This window comes from Bidens hawaiensis, unplaced genomic scaffold (genome assembly GCF_021521415.1).
Source record: "Bidens hawaiensis isolate Kalapana, Puna unplaced genomic scaffold, B.hawaiensis_p1.1 tig00041885_1, whole genome shotgun sequence".
Lineage (NCBI taxonomy): Eukaryota > Viridiplantae > Streptophyta > Magnoliopsida > Asterales > Asteraceae > Bidens > Bidens hawaiensis.
Window position 1 is genome coordinate 40886 of NW_027497430.1, and position 19024 is coordinate 59909.

At 38.0% G+C, this 19024-nt stretch overlaps 2 pseudogenes; one reads left to right on the forward strand and one right to left on the reverse strand.

Annotated features, from left to right (window-relative positions):
• Nucleotides 1–1157: 1157 nt before the first annotated feature.
• Nucleotides 1158–3975, forward strand: LOC143593289 (protein argonaute 4A-like; annotated as a pseudogene).
• A 1949-nt stretch (nt 3976–5924) lies between these two features.
• LOC143593290 (glucan endo-1,3-beta-glucosidase 11-like) lies at nt 5925–7458 on the reverse strand (annotated as a pseudogene).
• Nucleotides 7459–19024: the final 11566 nt, after the last annotated feature.

The window sequence follows — 19024 nt, forward strand, 5'->3', positions numbered from 1 at the left end:
GCTAAGACCCAATTAGGGTTTTGTTGGTCTCCTCCAATTGATTTGCGCCACGTGTCCTTGGGGACACCTGGTGCTTTTTCATTGGTTATAATCACGTGGTAGCACATGAGTTATGCTGAGTTGTCCACCTTTCATCTGGCAGCTGTCAACATCAGCATATTCTTATTCCTTAAAAAAGATACATTCTGGAAGGTTGTCTGACGTGCACAATTAAGGTTGCCCTAATCCTGATTTGGATAAGGACGAGGTTGATTATGTGCATGTGTGATATGCACCTATCCTGAGGAAGCGCGAGGTCTTCTCTTTATTCTCACGCGCAGATGTTTCATGCGCAGATGTGATGCACAAGCATGTGATATGCGCCACGCACGGATGCGCCACGCGCAGATGTGATATGCGTGAGCATATGTGATGCCTGAGCATGTGTGATGCCTGAGCATCTGTGGTGCCTGAGCATATGTGATGCCTGAGCATGTAATGCATGAGCATATGTGATATGCGTGAGCACATGTGATATGCGCCATGCGCATAGGTTTTGGCTTTGTGCCTTCATAATATCTTGATTTCAAGTCTCTTGTCTGTATCTTGTGGGTTGACCCGCCTCGCTCGGTGTTGAGGCGGGTACATACCTCTTCAATGATCAATCAACCTTTTGCTTATTGTTCTTCAAATTTTTGGAGTTGTATGCATTTAAAATGCATATAGGTAGGCTTGTTTTGACTTACGAGAGCTCGAGATCAGCTCGTGAGTCGTTTTATCAAAGTCAAGCTCGGTTTGGGATTGGCTCTTTTACGCTCATGAGCCTGCTTGAGCTCGATAAGTGAAGCTCGGACTCCGGCTCGTTTATTAAACTACTTTATTTTAAGCATCGAGCTTGTTTGAGCTTGGCTCGATTCAAGCTTTTAACGAGGCGATCTCACGAGCGGGAAAAAAAGAGAGCTTTCTGTTAAAAATGAAACAGGGGAAAAATTATTTAATATCATAGATGTCAACTCTTGATGTGATACATTTGGTATTTTATTAGTTATGATAATGGAATTTCAGGTTTTATATAGTTTATAACACTATTAACATCTAATATCTTAATTCCTATTTTCTCTGATTTAAAAGGAAGATTGATGATTGTGGTATATGCAGGTTTTTGAAGAAATCTAAAAATGAAGTATTCAAAACAACAATCATTGACACCAACTTCACATCTGATCCCACCCAAGTATGTTCCTCCCAAAGCCCGTGGCAGTCCAATGGCAACAAGTGGGATTGGAACCAAAGGCAGAAAGATTTCTCTGCTGACCGAGAAACCAAGCAGTACTCGAGTAGAGGGTCGAGTTTTGGGATCACCAAAATTGAAGTTTGGAAACAATGAACACGTGATTCTTGCGGTGGTCGTTGGAACTTAAGCAAGAAGGTAAATAAGTTTCTTTTGTGCATCCTGCCCGAAAGGAAATATAATTTTCTTTTGCTCCAACCTCAGTTTCTTTTGTGCATCCTGCCCGAAAGAAAACATTCTGACATCTATGGTTTTTGTCCTTCCTTGTCATCTTCTATTTTCATTAAATTATAGTTAATAATAAATATAGCGTTTATTTACAATAATAGCCCAGTGGAAGCGAACATGTCTTGTGGATTATGGGATTGCTACTCAGTGTATGTCACCTACTTCTATCAACGATCAGTATCTAACAAACTTGCTACCAAAGATCAATGCAAAGGTCTCCATTTCAATTTGATAAATAATAGAGTTAATTATGGTTACTTATGTTACTCTTAGGATATGACCAGAATTCCCTTGTGTTTAAAATTAAAAAATAACTTAAGAAACTAATATATATGTTTTATAACTAAACTAAATCATGTTGACCACCTCTAAAAGAGTTTACAAGGATATTTTTGGTCTTTCAATAAGTGGGCTGGACTTTAATTGATACGAAAATGAAACTATTGGATAAAAGGTCAGCTTTAAACTATAGACTAAAACGGTTATTTGTGTCGAATCACATGACTAAAACCGCATTTAACTTTAAAATCTACATGATATAAAGTTTTGTGTTTTTCTGATTCGTTTTTATATAATTTTCAGATGGGTGGCATAAACCATCTGCTATCAGCTGAGTGTTTGGAATCTATGCCATTAGTGTCAAAGATTCCAACAATGATATTTGGAATGGCCTTGTCGTCTGATGTTCCTTCAATTGCTGCTGTACGTTTCTGTTTCAGATTCTTATGACACAGAATCCGATTGTAAAATGTTGATTATCGCTTTGTGTAGGTTGTTGGCTCAAGAAAATGGCCGCTGATTGCTCAATACCGAGCTTCTGTTAGTTGATATGATAGATGGTTTGTTTGAACCCGTGTCACCCAAAAGAGATGAAGGGATGATAAGGTTTGACTTCATTTTATATATAATTCAGAACTTTTAAATTTTCAATTTTAGTATAGATTAAACTTTTTTTTGGTAATTTCAGGGAACTATTGGAAGATTTTTATCAAAGTACTTGTAAGATGAAGCCAGAGCATATAATCATTTTCAGGTATGTTTTTGTCGTACTGTGAGAATCCATTACTGAAAAATTCAAGGATCCCTCCAATACTCTGCTAACCAATGGGATGAGGTGCACAAAACCGAAATAACCGAATCATAATCAACATAATCGATGTATTGAAATCACCGAAACCAATAAAAATCGCTGGTTTTATGTTTTATGTTTTTTAAAACCGATTTTTCAGTTTGGTTTTGGTTTTGCTATAACTAAAACTGGTGTTGCTCAAAAATTTTTGGTCCAAATGTATAGTAGTCAATTAATTATAAATTAACAAAAAATGAAGACAAAAGTTTCTGGCCCAAAATCTTTGTTTTGTGTCATTGTTTTTAGTCCAAAAGTTTTATTTCCAAGTGGTAAAACTGAAAATCAAACCAAACCCTTTAATATAACCATCTTGAGCCCAAAACGACCCATGCACATCCCTACCGGATAGGTCTTCAAGGGGGTTAATGGCAGCATGCCATATACCATTAATTTATAAATCATGTTCTTATTTCAGAGATGGAGTCAACGGGTCTCAGTTTGACCGAGTGCTCAATGTAGAGCTTGATCAGATAATGCAGGTTTAAGCACTTACTTTCATACTTTTACCTGTTAACTTTGTAACCAGAATCAATTAAAAAATTAAATATTGTGTAACGTAGGCATGCAAGTTTATAAATGATGATAAATGGAACCCAAAGTTTTTGGTGATTGTGGCACAAAAAACTCCAATGAAGTTTCTTCAACCCGAATCTGATGCCAATGCTCCCCCAGGTTGTGTCTGATTCTTGAATATGTAAACGATCATGAAGAACAAAAACTCACTGGTTTTAAATTGTTTCAGGGACAATTGTTGACACTAGAGTCTGCCATCCTAAGAACAATGATTTTTATTTGTGTGCTCCGAACGGACCGATTGTAAGTATTAGTTATTCAAACATTTATACATATATGTATTTTGTGTCTAAAATAATCATAATTATTAAGGGGAATGCTCGGTCTACACGTTACCATGTTCTGCTCGATCAAATCGGTGTCTCTGCTGATAACTTGCAAGAGCTGGTTCATTCGTTATCATACGTGTAAGTCAAGTAGGGATTAACTAACTGTGAAAATTAGTTAATTAGTTGCTGATTTTGCGATTGTGGATTATGCAGGTACCAAACGAGCACGAATGTCAAATCTGTAGGTAAATAAATAAACTGCTCAACTTTGGAATATGGTTTGGTCATAACTAAAAAAAGATGTCAAATAATATATTTATGTTAAGATTATAAGTAAATGTTACAAATGACCTTAGGTGTTGGTTTATATGTGCAGTGCTCCTATCTGTTACGCCCACCAGGCAGCAGCCCAGATGTCCCAAATTGGTGGCGGTGGTAGGGATGACGGTTTCATACAAATTCCAAAGCTACATGAAGATGTCTGTAGCTCCATGTTCTTTTGTTAAAAACTTAGATAATTAACAGGAAATCTTGTGCATTTGTAGACTCGTGGGTCAGCGAAAACAAGTTAGGGCTTTAGGCCCACACTTAATTAAGACATCCAAGTCCCAAAAAACATTATATATAGATATATTATAATGGGTAAAATAAACTTAAAGTAATATATTGGTGTAGTTGTCGCTTAGTTGTTATTAAAGTATATAGGTCATGAGTTCAAAACTTTTAGTGAACAATTTTTTTTCCTGACAATTGTCATAAAAAGGTCCTAAAATCTTATTTCGATTTAGGCCTCCACATTCGTTGAGCCAACAATGTTTGTAGTATATGTATGCTGGTTTTCAATTTGATATTAAGATTAACCATGACAAAAGGTGATATTATCATATAGGCAATTTTAGTATCTATATTTTGTATGATGTGGTTCATAAATTTTGTTTCAAAGTTGCTAGCTTTTGCTTTCTGAATTTGTTGTGGGGTCCATAATGGTTCATATTTATTAGTTACTCTCACAGTCTCACTAGCGAAAGTCAAGTGAACCAAGCTTACAATGTAATGGCCCTAAGGGTATATTTCATTTTCGTGCAAGTAGAAGCTTTGTAGCTATTGCATTCCACCATTTTTTATTACACCTTGGTATAGCGTTGCAAGACTAACATAATTAGAATGTATTTTAAAATCCGAATAACTTACTGAAGAAACACTAATCGACCCCGGGCAGATTACGGATAATCTGGGGGTTAAATAGATGTTTCCCACGAGGGGTTATGTCCGGCAAAGATGGTTCTTCTGGTGACCTGCAAAACAGACACCGTGAGCTCGTCACTTAGAAGGGGGGGTATCTCCTTGTGACCACCCTCTGGCGTGAGAATCAGACTAGATTGCTCTTGAATATAAGTGTATATTAAGAGATTGCTAGAAAAGATAAGATGTGATCAGGTAATGTAATGTGATGTGTCCATACCATTTCAAGGTGTTGGAGTATTTATAGCCGAAGGTAGGTTTCCAAGCAGGTACAGCCGGCTGAATAGTATTCCTGTTCTGCCAACTGTGGGCTATGCACGTGCCATGCTGGTGGTTGGTGGGTAGGCAGCGGCTGATAGTGACCAGGCCGGCTGTGTACTATTCCTGTTCCACCAACTGCAGGCTATGCACGTCCTCCGACAGGTTGGTGAGTAGGCAGCGGCTGATAATGACATACAGTACAAGAGCGTGCTGCTCGTCATACTGTTGTCAGTGAGCTGTCGTATCTTTGGTCAGATCTTTTGTCCATACCTCGTCAAGTACAGTACAAAAGATCCTCCAGTATCGTACGGACTGACTCATTTGTGCGGGATTGTTCCAGGCTTTGTGCGGGAGTGTTCCCGGCTTGCTCACTCCTTCTTCAGGTGACATTACTGAATTATTAAAGAGTTAAGTGTCTTGTGCGTGTAGCCTTGCTGCGCGGGTAGCCTTCCCTGATGGCTAGTATCCGTTGCTGCGGGAACAGGCAGAGTACGTCGACCATTGGGAGGCTTTTCCTGCGGGAACAGCTTGCGTACTGCGCGTAAGGACGTCACGTCTCTGAGCATGGTGGGTCCTGCGGATCCAGTTGGTTTCTGCGCAGACGTCTCTTCAAGGTGAGTTGCGAGTTTAGCCTTTGCGCAGACGTTCCTGTTGAAGGTGAGTCTTGCGTGTTCAACTGCGCAGACGTCCCTCTTTGAGGTGAGTCTTGCGGGTCCAACTGGGCTCTACTGGGACATACCTCTTCACTTACCATCTTTTTAGCCATTACCAACTAAAGTAAGAAAATACAGTGTAACTCACTAACTCAGAGCTTTACACGATGCTACATTAGAGATGGTCTTACGAGAGAATAATGTAAAATGATGAATGCTTAATATGAATTTGTCAATAGAAAGTAACAAATATCAAAAGTAATAAAGAGTAGTAATGAAAGAATTCTAGTAACAAAGCCTCACTTCTCCTACAACAATAGCAATACTTTTACAGGATATCAACTTTCCCCTTGTTTTCCATCTTTATTCGCCCCTTTATCTTTATTTGATGCTCTCATTGGATCACAAAATAAATTAATTGAAAATCTTTCATACCATCACCATTAACAACAACACCACAATTATCATGATTCTGATTCTCATGCAATCCTTCCACACAAATCTTCCCTGCAAAACAAATAATATATATAATAAGTTACAAGAAAACATAGCTTTATAAAAAGTGTAAAAGAATAAAGTGAAAAAGAAACTTACCGCCGACGAGATTGACATATACCCAACGCCGGGATTCTCCGGCAGCATGGCATACGGCGGCGAATATTTATTATGGCCGGAATTACCTCCACCGAGGTTATAAGCCGGACTTCCATCCGGCTTAAACAACCCATAATTCCTCTCTGAAGTCGGTCCGGGCTTCAAATTCTCGTTAAAAAGCGCGAAAATGAATATATTCAGATCATGATCCGGCATTGCCGGCGTTCCTTTTGTATGATTCACCACTTTAAAGAGGTTTCCATTATACTTTTTAGCATTTTCCGGTGAGGCTCCGGGTTCATCATCGTCTCCTTTAGACGGCCAGCCGGTTTCGGATATCTGAACCGGCAGATTTTTGTGGCCTAACTGGCCGAGAGCTGCGTATACAGCATCAATCTGCGCGAACAACATGTTGTCGTAGCGCAGATTGTTGCCGGAGTCCACGATTCCGTCGTTGGATTCGAACAGAACGAAATCCAACACCACCTCCTTCGAATTCCCCTTGTATGCAAAGAATGGGTACGCGTTGATTAGAAAAGGCGAACATGTTTTCGAAAGAAAATCCAAAATTGGAGAAATGCAGTCTTTTAAATCTTGTCGGAAAGCGCCCGCCGATGGCGGATAAGAGGTTTCAAGTACGGCCAGGGAATGTGCTGTAGTAACAGTAATCTATTTGTTACATACAACTAATATATTAGTTAGAGTTTATTGTAATATTATTTATTATAGTTGGAAAATATATATATGATTTGATAAAAAAAAGTATATTTTATATATAGTTGATCAATAATATAGATACCTGTCTGTCAAGTTTTAAGTTGACCAGAGCAGTGTGTATGTTATGGCCGGAAGTAAGCAGTCAGACATAGAAGTATCGTTAAACGTCAAAACTTCGTTTCCAACGGCAATGGAGGTGATTTTAGTCGCGGGGAGGTACGCTTGGACGTTTGATCTGATCCACGATTGCGCAACGTCGGGGTCTTGCAAATCCGATAAGTACTCGTTACCAATTCCAACAATGAATTCGATATCGATGTTGGCAAAGGCTTTGAGGACTTTATGATCGGCGTCGTATAGTTTAACCTTGTCCGCGCCGATAGACTTGACTAAGGGGACTACTTTATCCGGTGAGGGGAGGTTGTTGGCGATTTGGCCGTAGTTTATTCCGATTGACGAGACCGGAATAAGTGGATTGGAGATAAAGAGAAGGAATAAGACGGTGGTGAAATGATCCATTAGTGGTGGTGGACGGTGGTCGGAAATGGTGGTGGTGGTGGTAATAAAAGTGATGTGATACCGACTGGAAACTTTGCATGTAATGTTACTTTGTTGGCCTAAATTCCCAAAGTGATACAAACAAGTGATATTTATTATCGTTGACTTGCTTTTAGCATTTGCTTTGCTTTGATAATAATAATTGTTATATTATGAGGGGATACATGTTCAAGTGTTCTTTGGTTCTTTACTCAAGATCTACTTTATATTTCTTTAACACTATTAATCAGTATGAACTTGTGATTAAATAATAATGGTTACTTTTGTAATAGGCAATCTATTGACAATGTAGTACAACTCATTTACAACCTTTCTAACTTGTTCAGATAAATGGTTTTATTGTTTGTGTTTAGGTTACACGATTTAAGTGTGTTCGTATTAGGATGATGTTCTTAAAAATAAATAAATAAGTATATGGATCGTGTTTGGATTTACTAGTTCAGCCACCAACCTGAAACTCGACAACTTGACCTAGTCGACCCCTGGCTCTTACAAACATTCTAGTATGATAGCGTGTTAAGGACAACACCGATGTTGGAATTATGGACCGGTTCGGGTAAGTCAATACGGCCAACCGGGTTATGACCCGTGAGAGTTACACCGTGAGATAACAAACCATTAACCCGCTTAAGTTAGTTAACCGGGTTAGACACTTTAACAAGATAAAAATTACATGGAGCGGGCTTTGGAGTAAGATTTGGACTTGTTGGCCCATTACGTTTATAACTAATGAGATTTGTTAAACCTAATAGGAGGCTATATAAATATATGATGTTTTAATAACCTGACAACTAATCCTAACAAGTCCATCCCATCCTTCCTCCATCCAACAACCGGCCACCTGCTACACCGCCGCCATCACTGCCGGCGCCTGACCAGCCACTGCCGCCTGTCCGCCACTGCCTGCTGGTGCCACTGCTGCCTGTCCGCCGCTTGTCCGCCGCTCCTCCGCTGTCGCCGCTGCCATACACCACCACCACTGCCGTTGCCGTCGTGCACCGCCACCGTTGGTCGTTGATCTCGTTGTGTCACATAGCTCGGTTCGTTAGCCTTCGGTGTCTCAACCGGTTATTTATTAACCGAGGTAAACTTAAATATATAGTTAGTTTATAATTATATATTTAATGTTTTGACTCGTACTCGTGTTCTCTGTAACCGGATCCTGTCGGGTTTAGTTTTCGGTGCTGATTAATTATATATATATATATATATTCCGCTGCGTATAATTATTAATTAATGTGATTAATTATCATTTGCCACGTTTATTGAACCGGATTTAATAAACAAAATTTTAACTGATCACCACTGAAACCCAACAGTGGTATCAGAGCCTTGGTTATAACATACGAGTCGAATCCGGTATTTTCACCGGTTCTACATCATAAATTTCAAGGTAGTTGACGTTTTTGATCTAGATAAAATATTAAGGCAATTCTAGTTTGGTCAAAAATTTTATTTATTTTATTTGACCAAAATATTGCCCGACTTATTTTTCGTTGAATATGTAAATCTGGCCCGACCTTGTTTGTTTGGTTGAATGATTTTTATTTTGGCCATATGGATGGTTCAAAAGTTATATTTAGTTTTCGGTTTTATTTTATGTTTTTTGGCCTCCTTGATGGTTCAAAATTGTAATAGATAGGTTTAGTTTTTCATTACTTGTATTAGTGTAATTTTGTAATGAAGAAGACCCGAAGGAAACCAAGGACGAGCTCATGGAGTTCTTGAAGTCAGTGGGAGTTACCAAAGATGAAGGGATGCACCAAGAGTCCATCCTTGTGGTTGTTTTGTGTTGTGACCTCTTGACCCGATTGATCTTGCTAATAGGCTCTAGCAAGGTCAATCACTAATCTTGGCCATTTAAGATTTACATATTCTGTTTGCTATTTTTGTTGCTTGCTTGATTATAATAGAATTATAATACAACCAACCTAATACCAGATATATTAAAATAAATTAACCAATCAAGTTTTGCAAAATTAAACTAAATTTAATTTTTCATAACTAATAACTTAATAGGTAAAACTATTAACTTAAAATTGGTTGGTATTATTACGACAAACTTAGTTTTAATAGGTTAGATAAAACTAAGTGTCCTGAGAGATGAAAGTGTTCATCAAGTTGTCTCGATCAATAAAGTAAAACCAGACTTTTACTCTATTCGGTAATATTTAAAATTAATCCCAATTTAAATCAATAGTCTATGTCATCCTACTATAAGTCACACTTGAGGCATACTGCGAAACTTCAGGTGTTTGGAGCTACAGCACCGCACTTGATTTCTAGCCTATCCCTTCAAGGTGAAAGGGTTTCGTTGACACATCCGGCTCTTTCACAAGTGACTATACTAGGGCGACTTTTACTTTACTCTCTTGTTACGTGCTACAGCTGTCTGGAGACTAAAGTGGGCATAGATGAGGCTAAACGTATCTACTTAGGCAAATGTTGTCTTAATAGGCCTCATAAACGAGAGTTGTGCTCTATTCACAATTGGCAATCATTGTCTGTCTGCCTAACCACTTACTAATGTTGTGTGCTACAGCTGCCATTAGTAACTGGAAGCCAGATTCTCAAATTCCTATTTACTAATGTTATTGGGTCTTTAATAATAGGGTTAAAACATCGAAAATACTAATAGAATTTACTTTTGCTTATTTAAATAGATGTCTACTGATAAAAACTCCTCATTCACTCTCAAGGCTATCCTTGAGAAAGAAAAGTTGAATGGCACCAACTTTCTTGAGTGGCACTTGGGACTTGTTCTCAAGATGGCAAAGAAGCATTATGTTCTCGATGGACCTGTTCCAACCGAGCCTGAAAACAATACTGCTGATACCAAGAGGGTTCTTGACAAGCATATGGATGACTCGGCTGAAGTCCCCTGTATCATGCTAGCCACCATGTCTTACGAGTTTGCAAAAGGCTTGGAAGATTTTGGTGCCTATGAGATGCTTGAGCAACTCAATGGCATGTTCCAGAAACAAGTCCATCAAGAATGCTATGGCACCATGAAGCAGCTTATCAGCTACAGAATGGAACATGGAACACCTGTTAGTGCGTATGGCGTCAAGATGAAAGGGTACATCAAACAACTAAGGAAACTTGATTATCCCCTGTCAGATGAAATGGCAGCGGATTTCATCCTAAACTCTCTTCCCAGCTCTTACGACCAGTTCGTAATGAATTTCAATATGAATGGCTGGGTGAAGACAGTGCCGGAGCTTCATGGAATGCTCAAGACGGCTGAGATGAATATTCCCGCTAAAAACAATCAAGTTCTTATGGTTCGATCTGCTGATGTCGTCAAGCCTAAACCCAAGAACCGGGGTCATAACGTAAAGGCAAGAAGAAGGTTGTTGCTGCTGTCAGGTCTGCCACCAACACTAACAAAGGTGTTGCAAAGGTACCACTGTCGCCTCCGGAGGAGCACCAGTGCTACAAGTGCAACAAAATGGGACACTGGAAACATAACTGTCCCGACTACCTTGCTGAGCTGAAAAGGAAGAGGACCAATGGTGAAAGCTCCTCTAAAGGTATTTCTATTTACGTTATTGAACTTTTCACTGTCTCTAGCAACACATGGGTATTTGATACCGGATGTGGTTACCACATCGTTAATGTCTTGCAGGAGCCTGAAAACTGGAAGAAACTAAAACAACGCAGCATGGAACTCATCGTTGGTGATGGGAAGAGAGTCCCAGTTCTTGCAATTGGCACATATCGTTTTGCTTGTCCATCTGGCCTTGTAGTTACTTTGGATAACTGTTTGTTTGCACCTGGTTTGACCAGAAACATTATTTCAGTTTCTTTACTATTTGAACAAGGATTTAAGTACGTTTTTAATATATTGCTATTTCTGCCTACTTGAATGATATCTTTTATTTTGAGACTAAACCTTGAAATGGTATTTATGAGGTTGATGTTCAAATAAACAATAATGTATATAATCTTTCTAAACGTATCAGATCTGGTATCAATGATACATTTCTATGGCATTGCCGACTTGGCCACATAAGCAAGGCACGAGTTAAAAGACTTCAATCCGAAGGGATTCTTGAATCCACAGGACCGGACTCTTTTGATGACTACGAATCCTGGTTAGCTGACAAACTCGCTAAAGACTCCTTCACTCATAAGAATGAACGAGCATAGGATCTGCTAGGAATCATACATACTGATGTATGCGGTCCTTTTAGAACCATGTCTTGAAATCATGAAAGATACTTCGTTTCTTTTATTGGCGATTACAGTCGATATGCTTATGTGTATCTTATGAAACACAAGCATGAAACTTTTGAAAAATTCAAAGAGTTTCAAAACGAAGTGGAAAACCAACTCGGGAAAACTACTAAAATGCTTCGATCAGATCGAGGTGGAGAGTATCTCAGCTCAAAATTCATACATCATCTAAAAGAGCGTGGAATTGTTTCACAGCTCACTCCACCCGGCACACCCCAACACAATGGCGTGAGCAAGAGGAGAAATCTAACATTTCTAAACATGGTCCGATCAATGATGTGTAGAACTAACTTGCCTCACTCCTTTTGGAGTTTTGCCCTTTTGACCGCCGCCCGCGTTGTCAATCTGACTCCAACTAAAAAGGTAAGCAAAACCCCATATGAGATATGGCATGGGCGAAAACCCAATTTGTCTTTCCTTAGAGTATGGGGATGCGATGCTTATGTCACTAGTGATTCTGACGATAAGCTCGATCCTCGCGGCGTAAAAGTTGTTTTCGTCGGATACTATAACCAAAGCGGATATTATTTCTTCCATCCTGATACAAATGTGATTTCTATCAAAAGGAAGGGCCACTTTCTCGATAAGGAAATTCTCGATCGAGGAACTGGAGATAATATTGTCGATCTTGAAAAAATTCAAGAACTACAAACTACCGCTGAGGAAGTTGGAACGTCTGATCAACAAGTTGTTGTTGCTGATACACCAGACATGAACACAAGCGTTCACAGAAGTAATAGGACTCGCGTACCGAATTCTAAATACCTATGGCATCTAGATGGTCCCGAGGTCCTCTTAGTAGCCGAGTCAAGCGACGAACCTACTAATTACAAATCTGCTATCTTAGATCCAGAATATGAGAAACGGCAAGATGCCATGAACACCGAGATGCAATCTATGCGTGACAATCAAGTCTGGAACTTGGTTGAGCTACCCCCCGAGTGTCGGGCAGTAGGGAGCAAGTGGATTTTCAAGAAGAAAACCGACATGCATGGAAATGTACAGACTTATAAAGCACGGCTAATCGCGAAAGGTTTTACTCAAACTCAGGGGATTAACTATGATGAAACCTTCTCGCCCGTTGCTATGACTAAGTCGATAAGGATACTACTTGCCATAGCCGCATACTATGACTACGAGATATGGCAAATGGATGTCAAAACTGCTTTTCTTAATGGACATCTTTCTGAAGATGTCTATATGGTTCAGCCGGAAGGTTTTGTCGATCCTAAATATCCTAACAGGGTGTGCAAACTGAATAAGTCCACTTATGGACTTAAAAAGGCATCTCGCAGCTGCAATCTTCATTTCGATGAGAAAATCAAAGAGTTTGGTGTTATAAAAAATGAAGATGAGCCTTGTGTTTACAGAAAGGCTAGTGTGAGCACTATATCATTCCTCATCCTGTATGTGGATGATATACTGATCATTGGAAACAACATTCCTATGCTTAAGGAAGTTAAGAACTGGTCGGGATCTTGTTTCGCAATGAAAGATCTTGGTGAAGCTGCTTATATTCTAGGAATTAAGATCTACCGAGATAGGTCTACGTGGCTTCTAGGGCTGAGTCAAAGTACATACATAGAAAAGGTAATGGCACGCTTCTCTATGGACAACTCCAAGAAAGGAGCTCTCCCCATGGCTAAAGGAACCGTGTTGAACAAATCGCAATCTCCGGCAACGGACATTGAAACTAAGCATATGCAAGCGATTCCATATGCTTCAGCGATTGGTTCTATCATGTATGCTATGTTATATACTAGACCTGACGTCTCGTATACGCTGAGCATGACTAGTTGTTTTCAGCAGAACCCTGTCATTACCCACTGGACTGCTGTGAAGAACATTCTGAGATACCTGAAAAGACATGTCCTTAGTTTTTGGAGGAGTGGAAGAAGAGATCACTGTAAGGTGTTACACTGATGCTAGCTTCCAGAATGGCCGAGATGTTTCTCACTCACAATCTGCTTGGATGAAGAAATTCATAGCCCACCTCGATCTGGTTCCAAGTTTTCTGAAACCGATCGACGTAATCTGTGACAACACAGGAGCCATTTCTCAAGCCAAAGAGCTCAGATGTCATCACAGGGCCAAGCACATTCTAAGTAAGTTCCACTATATACAGGATATACTAGAACGGGGAGACATCATAATAAGCAAAGTAGACACAGATCAAAACCTAGCTGACCCGTTCACTAAACCGATGACTCAGGACAAGCATGATCATCACAGAGATACTATCGGTCTTAGATTAGCTAGTAGTTTGTTTTGATTTAGTATTTGGATGTGTGAACATCTAAACAATTATACTTTTGAGTTCTCTTTTGATTTAATGGTTAAATGCAAATGTTGAATAATATAACTGCGTTCGATTTTAATACGTTTAATCCATGAATATTGTATTCTAAAATTATTCATAGTCGGTCAGACTCGTGGGAACGACTCTAAATTAAGACTATTTTGACTTTGGACTCAAGGAGTTGACTTCCAAACTCACAGACCTCATTATGAATGACGTTGGATGTAACTCGCATCAAATCATCTTCATGGATCTTAGTTATAAGATGTTTTGATACTGGTATACTCATTTAGTATCCTCAGACCTGAGATACATATTAGAACTTTTGTTTACTAAAGGTTGTTCTTTGATCAGTATCAACCGTTGTTGCGTAACTGCCAGCTATAAAGGCATTGGTTGGGAATAATCTAAAGTTCAGTGGGAGTTATATGTATTCAAGATGGGATTCTGTACTCTTACATGATATGTAACAGTTAGACATCTTGGCGCCCTCGTTGATTCAAACTGGTAAAGTGTGAGGCCTCACCCAAACTAACTGTGTGTTTGATTGGACCACTTTGATTCTTGATCGAGAACTATAATGATTGAACGCCATATGAGATTGAACCTGATCCATGTCTCATTGTTCAATTGATGTCTTATAGAGAAAGGATAGATGACAACGATTACCATAAATTCGTTATCTTGCAATAGTGTATTCCAAGCTTATTTTGGTTAATGAATTTAAAATGTTATAACCTGTCGGGGGCAACTATGTGTAGCTAGAGCACCGCTGCCTGTTAGTATTGAGTAACTTAACCAGAACCGTCCAAGTGGGAGACTGTTGGAATTATGGACCGGTTCGGGTAAGTCAATAAAGTCAACCGGGTTATGACCCGTGAGAGTTACACCATGAGGTAACGAATCATTAACCCGCTTAAGTTAGTTAACCGGGTTAACACTTTAACGAGATAAAAATTACATGGAGCGGGCTTTGGAGTAAGATTTGGACTTGTTGGCCCATTACGTTTATAACTAATGAGATTAGTTAACCTAATAGGAGGCTATATAAATATATGATGTTTTAATAACCTGACAACTAATCCTAACAAGTCCATCCCATCCTTCCTCCATCCAACAGCAGGCCACCTGCTTCACCGCCGCCATCACTGTCGGCGTCTGACCAGCCACCGCCGCCTGTTCGCCACCGCCTGCTGGTGCCACCGCTGCCTGTCTGCCGCTCCTCCGCTGTCGCCGCCGCCTACAGCCGCTACCATACACCACCACCGCTGCCGTTGCCGTCGTGCACCGCCATCGTTGTTCGTTGATCTCATTGTGTCACTTAGTTCGGTTCGTTAGCCTTCGGTGTCTCAACCGGTTATTTATTAACCGAGGTAAACTTAAATATATAGTTAGTTTATAATTATATATTTAATGTTTTGACTCGTACTCGTGTTCTCTGTAACCGGATCCTGTCGGGTTTAGTTTTCGGTGCTGATTAATTATATATATATATATATATATATATTCCGCTGCGTATAATTATTAATTAATGTGGTTAATTATTATTTGTCACGTTTATTGAACCGGATTTAATAAACAAAAATTTAACTGATTATCACTGAAACCCAACAACCGGCCCCGGACCACAAATAAGTTCTTCATGACCATAAATGAATTTATTTATAGCTTTTGCTATATACAAAATTATGTTTGTGAATTAAATGTATCCTAAAGTTTATATAGTACAACTTTTCTCAATCTTATAAAAAGAGTCACAAAGTTTGATTAAAAATAAAAGCTTGGCTGTAGTGATTGAAATTGGTTTGTTTTGGATTTAATTTCACATGAGGAGTAGATGAGACGTCGCCTTCGACGTGGTGGTGGTTTAAAACTGTTATTCTATATTAAACTTTTTTAGTATACTCAAATAAACAGAATCCTGTAAATATTGCTTATTACTTGTGTTCAAAGTTCAAACATGCAGTTATTTATGCAAGTTTAAAGTTCTCTGTTTAATATTATTATTGCATACGAGTTTCTGTATGTTTGTTTATTTTGTAAAATACTGGCACCATTTTTTATTCTAATGAAACTTTAAATACAGTAAGCCAAGGAAAATGCATAAAATTAATCAAAATCATTGATTTAATTTTTATTTTGAATAAATAAATAATCAACTTATAGAACAAACATTTTAAGTAACCAACGTCAAATCAATTCCTATTGTTAGTTGTACAACTTTCCACTTAGATCTTTTGTAACTCACGTCGACTTTATTTATCTTAGGCGTTCAAATAAAAAAGTTTACTTATCATCTTAGCCTCCTTTAATTAATTAAAATTTTTTAAATAAAGAAAGCATATACTAACTTAAAATATTCTTGTATGATACAGATGATTTGGGATAATTAATATTTAATATAATGTTAGTTATTAGTTTTTTTCTATAGAAAAATTAGCACTTGAATACTAAGGAAATAGAACCTTTTAGGCAAGAAAAATTATTCAACTAAGTAAAAATTTGTTAGTATTTTCATCAATTTGGTTTATCCTCCAAAATTATATATTACAATATAATATAGATAGATAGTTGATAAATAAATAACTCATCAGATACTCTTTTTTATTTCAGTATCAGTTTGTTATAAAACTATTAAGGGGGTCAGATATATTCAGGTAGCTCTCATCATTAAGGTAAAATGAAGGATTAGATTGCAACAATGGAAAGAAGAGGAGAGAGAGATGTGTGTGGGTACACCGCCGCCACCTATTCGGATACCCGCTGAAAGATGAAGAATTAGATTGTGTGGAGATGAGTGAGAGAGATGTGGATTCTAGCGGGTGTTTGCGGGTTTTGGCATGTCCAAAGGCGGTGAGTGAGTTGTCGACGGCCGGTTACCCGTCCCCCCTTAGTAAATAAATAATCCATCGAAGAGAATACTTTTTTGATTTTTGACATTCATCAATCAAGGTTTTACATGTATAGTAGCGTGTTCTTAGAGATTGTTTATTTGTATAGTAGCGTGTTCTTAGAGAGTATTTATTTGTACTTCGTTGCAATCAAATCTTGTAATTCGAGTTTTTTGGTGAATAAGAACTTTAAATAAAAGTTGCATGGAGTATTCAATCTTTTCTATTTTCCAATTCATTATTCATTATTCTCTAATAGATGGAAGAATAAATTGACTTAAAATTTAAATTGACTTAATTTGAAATAAGTCTTGACATCAGTGATGAGCATCGGCTCACTTATAAATAACCCGGTGAATTGAGTTTCAGCCCATTATACAAATTATGGGCGTAAACTAACCAAACCAAAACGAACAGTTCACGAACGGCTTACGTAACGAGTTTCTTGTTTATGTTCGTTCATCAAGGAAATGAACTTAGCCAATCACAAACGATACGAACACGAAATGGTCAGTGTCAATGGTTCGGTCCAGCTACCAAGTTTGTGTTGATAGTTTTTAAACATTCGTATTCATATATTAATTTTACATATAAAATATCGCATAAGACTCATATATGTTTTTGTTTGCTAGTTAATAGTTTTACTTAATAGTTTTCCTTTTTAGATTTATAATGATAAGATTAGAAAAATTATTAAAAAGTATTAAAATCTTTACCGAACAAACATAAACAAGCAAATAATAACAAACACATTATCAAATGGTTATGAACACAATTGAACGGACATAGCCTATGCTTGTGTTTCTTCATTTAGTTAACCAAACAAAATTCCTTGTTCATTTATTAAACAAACGAACATAAATGAACTTCCAGCAAAATAATTTGTTAAACATTTGGTTCATTTACCGCTCCGCTGATAATAAATTATGAGGCTTTAACATGGCAACGGAGCTTTGATTTCACAGCAAGCCCCGCCAACCGCCCCTTTAGCATTTGCCCTCACCGCCCCTCTCTTACCACCTTGGCGCGATGTAAACGCATCGAGTCTTAATAGGTAATTGAGAATTTGACACCTATTAGATACATTAACCAAAAAATAACATAATACAAATTACAAAACGATTTCATTGTTTATCATCAAATCAAATCAAATGAAATGAATAAGTGTTGGTTAATCAGAAACTACACAACTTGTAAACCAATCAAACAAATTGAATCAACTAAATATGATAACAAACTCAAATAAATAGTAATGAACAGCCCCACAAACGGGATCTAACACTCAAATTAAACTCTCTCTCATTTATGTGCAGTCTCAATAAACCTCAATCCATCAAATCTCCTCCAAACCTACCGTTTCTACTTCTCAATTCCTGTAAAGCAACATCAATTGTTGAATTCATCTTCTAAAGCTAACTAATTAGAACCCTAAATTATGAAAAAGATGTACCTTGAAATTGGAGGAGAGTGCCGCGGCGGCGGAATAAGACGAGAGCTTCGTCATGATAATCGAAATCTCGATGAGTTTGAGTTGTGGCAGAGAAGCAAAGCAATGCAACGTTGTATGTGGTAAGGTTAGGCTAGGTTTTATATTATATTATATATATGCGGTTTGTTTTGTATAAGATAATGAAATAGACGAAAGAACGTAACGAATGAAATGAAAAATAGATAGGGTGTGTACCAAGACCATCTCATTTGACTAAAGTAGCTACATATATATACTTATTATTATTATTATTATTATTATTATTATTATTATTATCCTTCACTTATTACATATTTTTGGATCAAACACGTCCAAAAGATATATTGTTGAAAGAAAACAATATAGAGTAATGCCTTTGGGTTCTCAGGAGTCAGGGCACACCAAAGCCCAACGAAAACCAACTCATTATGGACTTATAAATGAAAGAATAGAGCCCAGCCCTATACAAGGAAAATAAAGCCCAACAATGGCTAAACATACTAGCCGTACATGGCACAAGACCACCAACATTTTTATCTTTCACCTGTTTATTATCTAAGGTGTTCGGCTTTTGTACTTTCACGTGTGATTCGACTAAATCCTTGTTCGTAAGATCGAGTTGTTTACAATTAA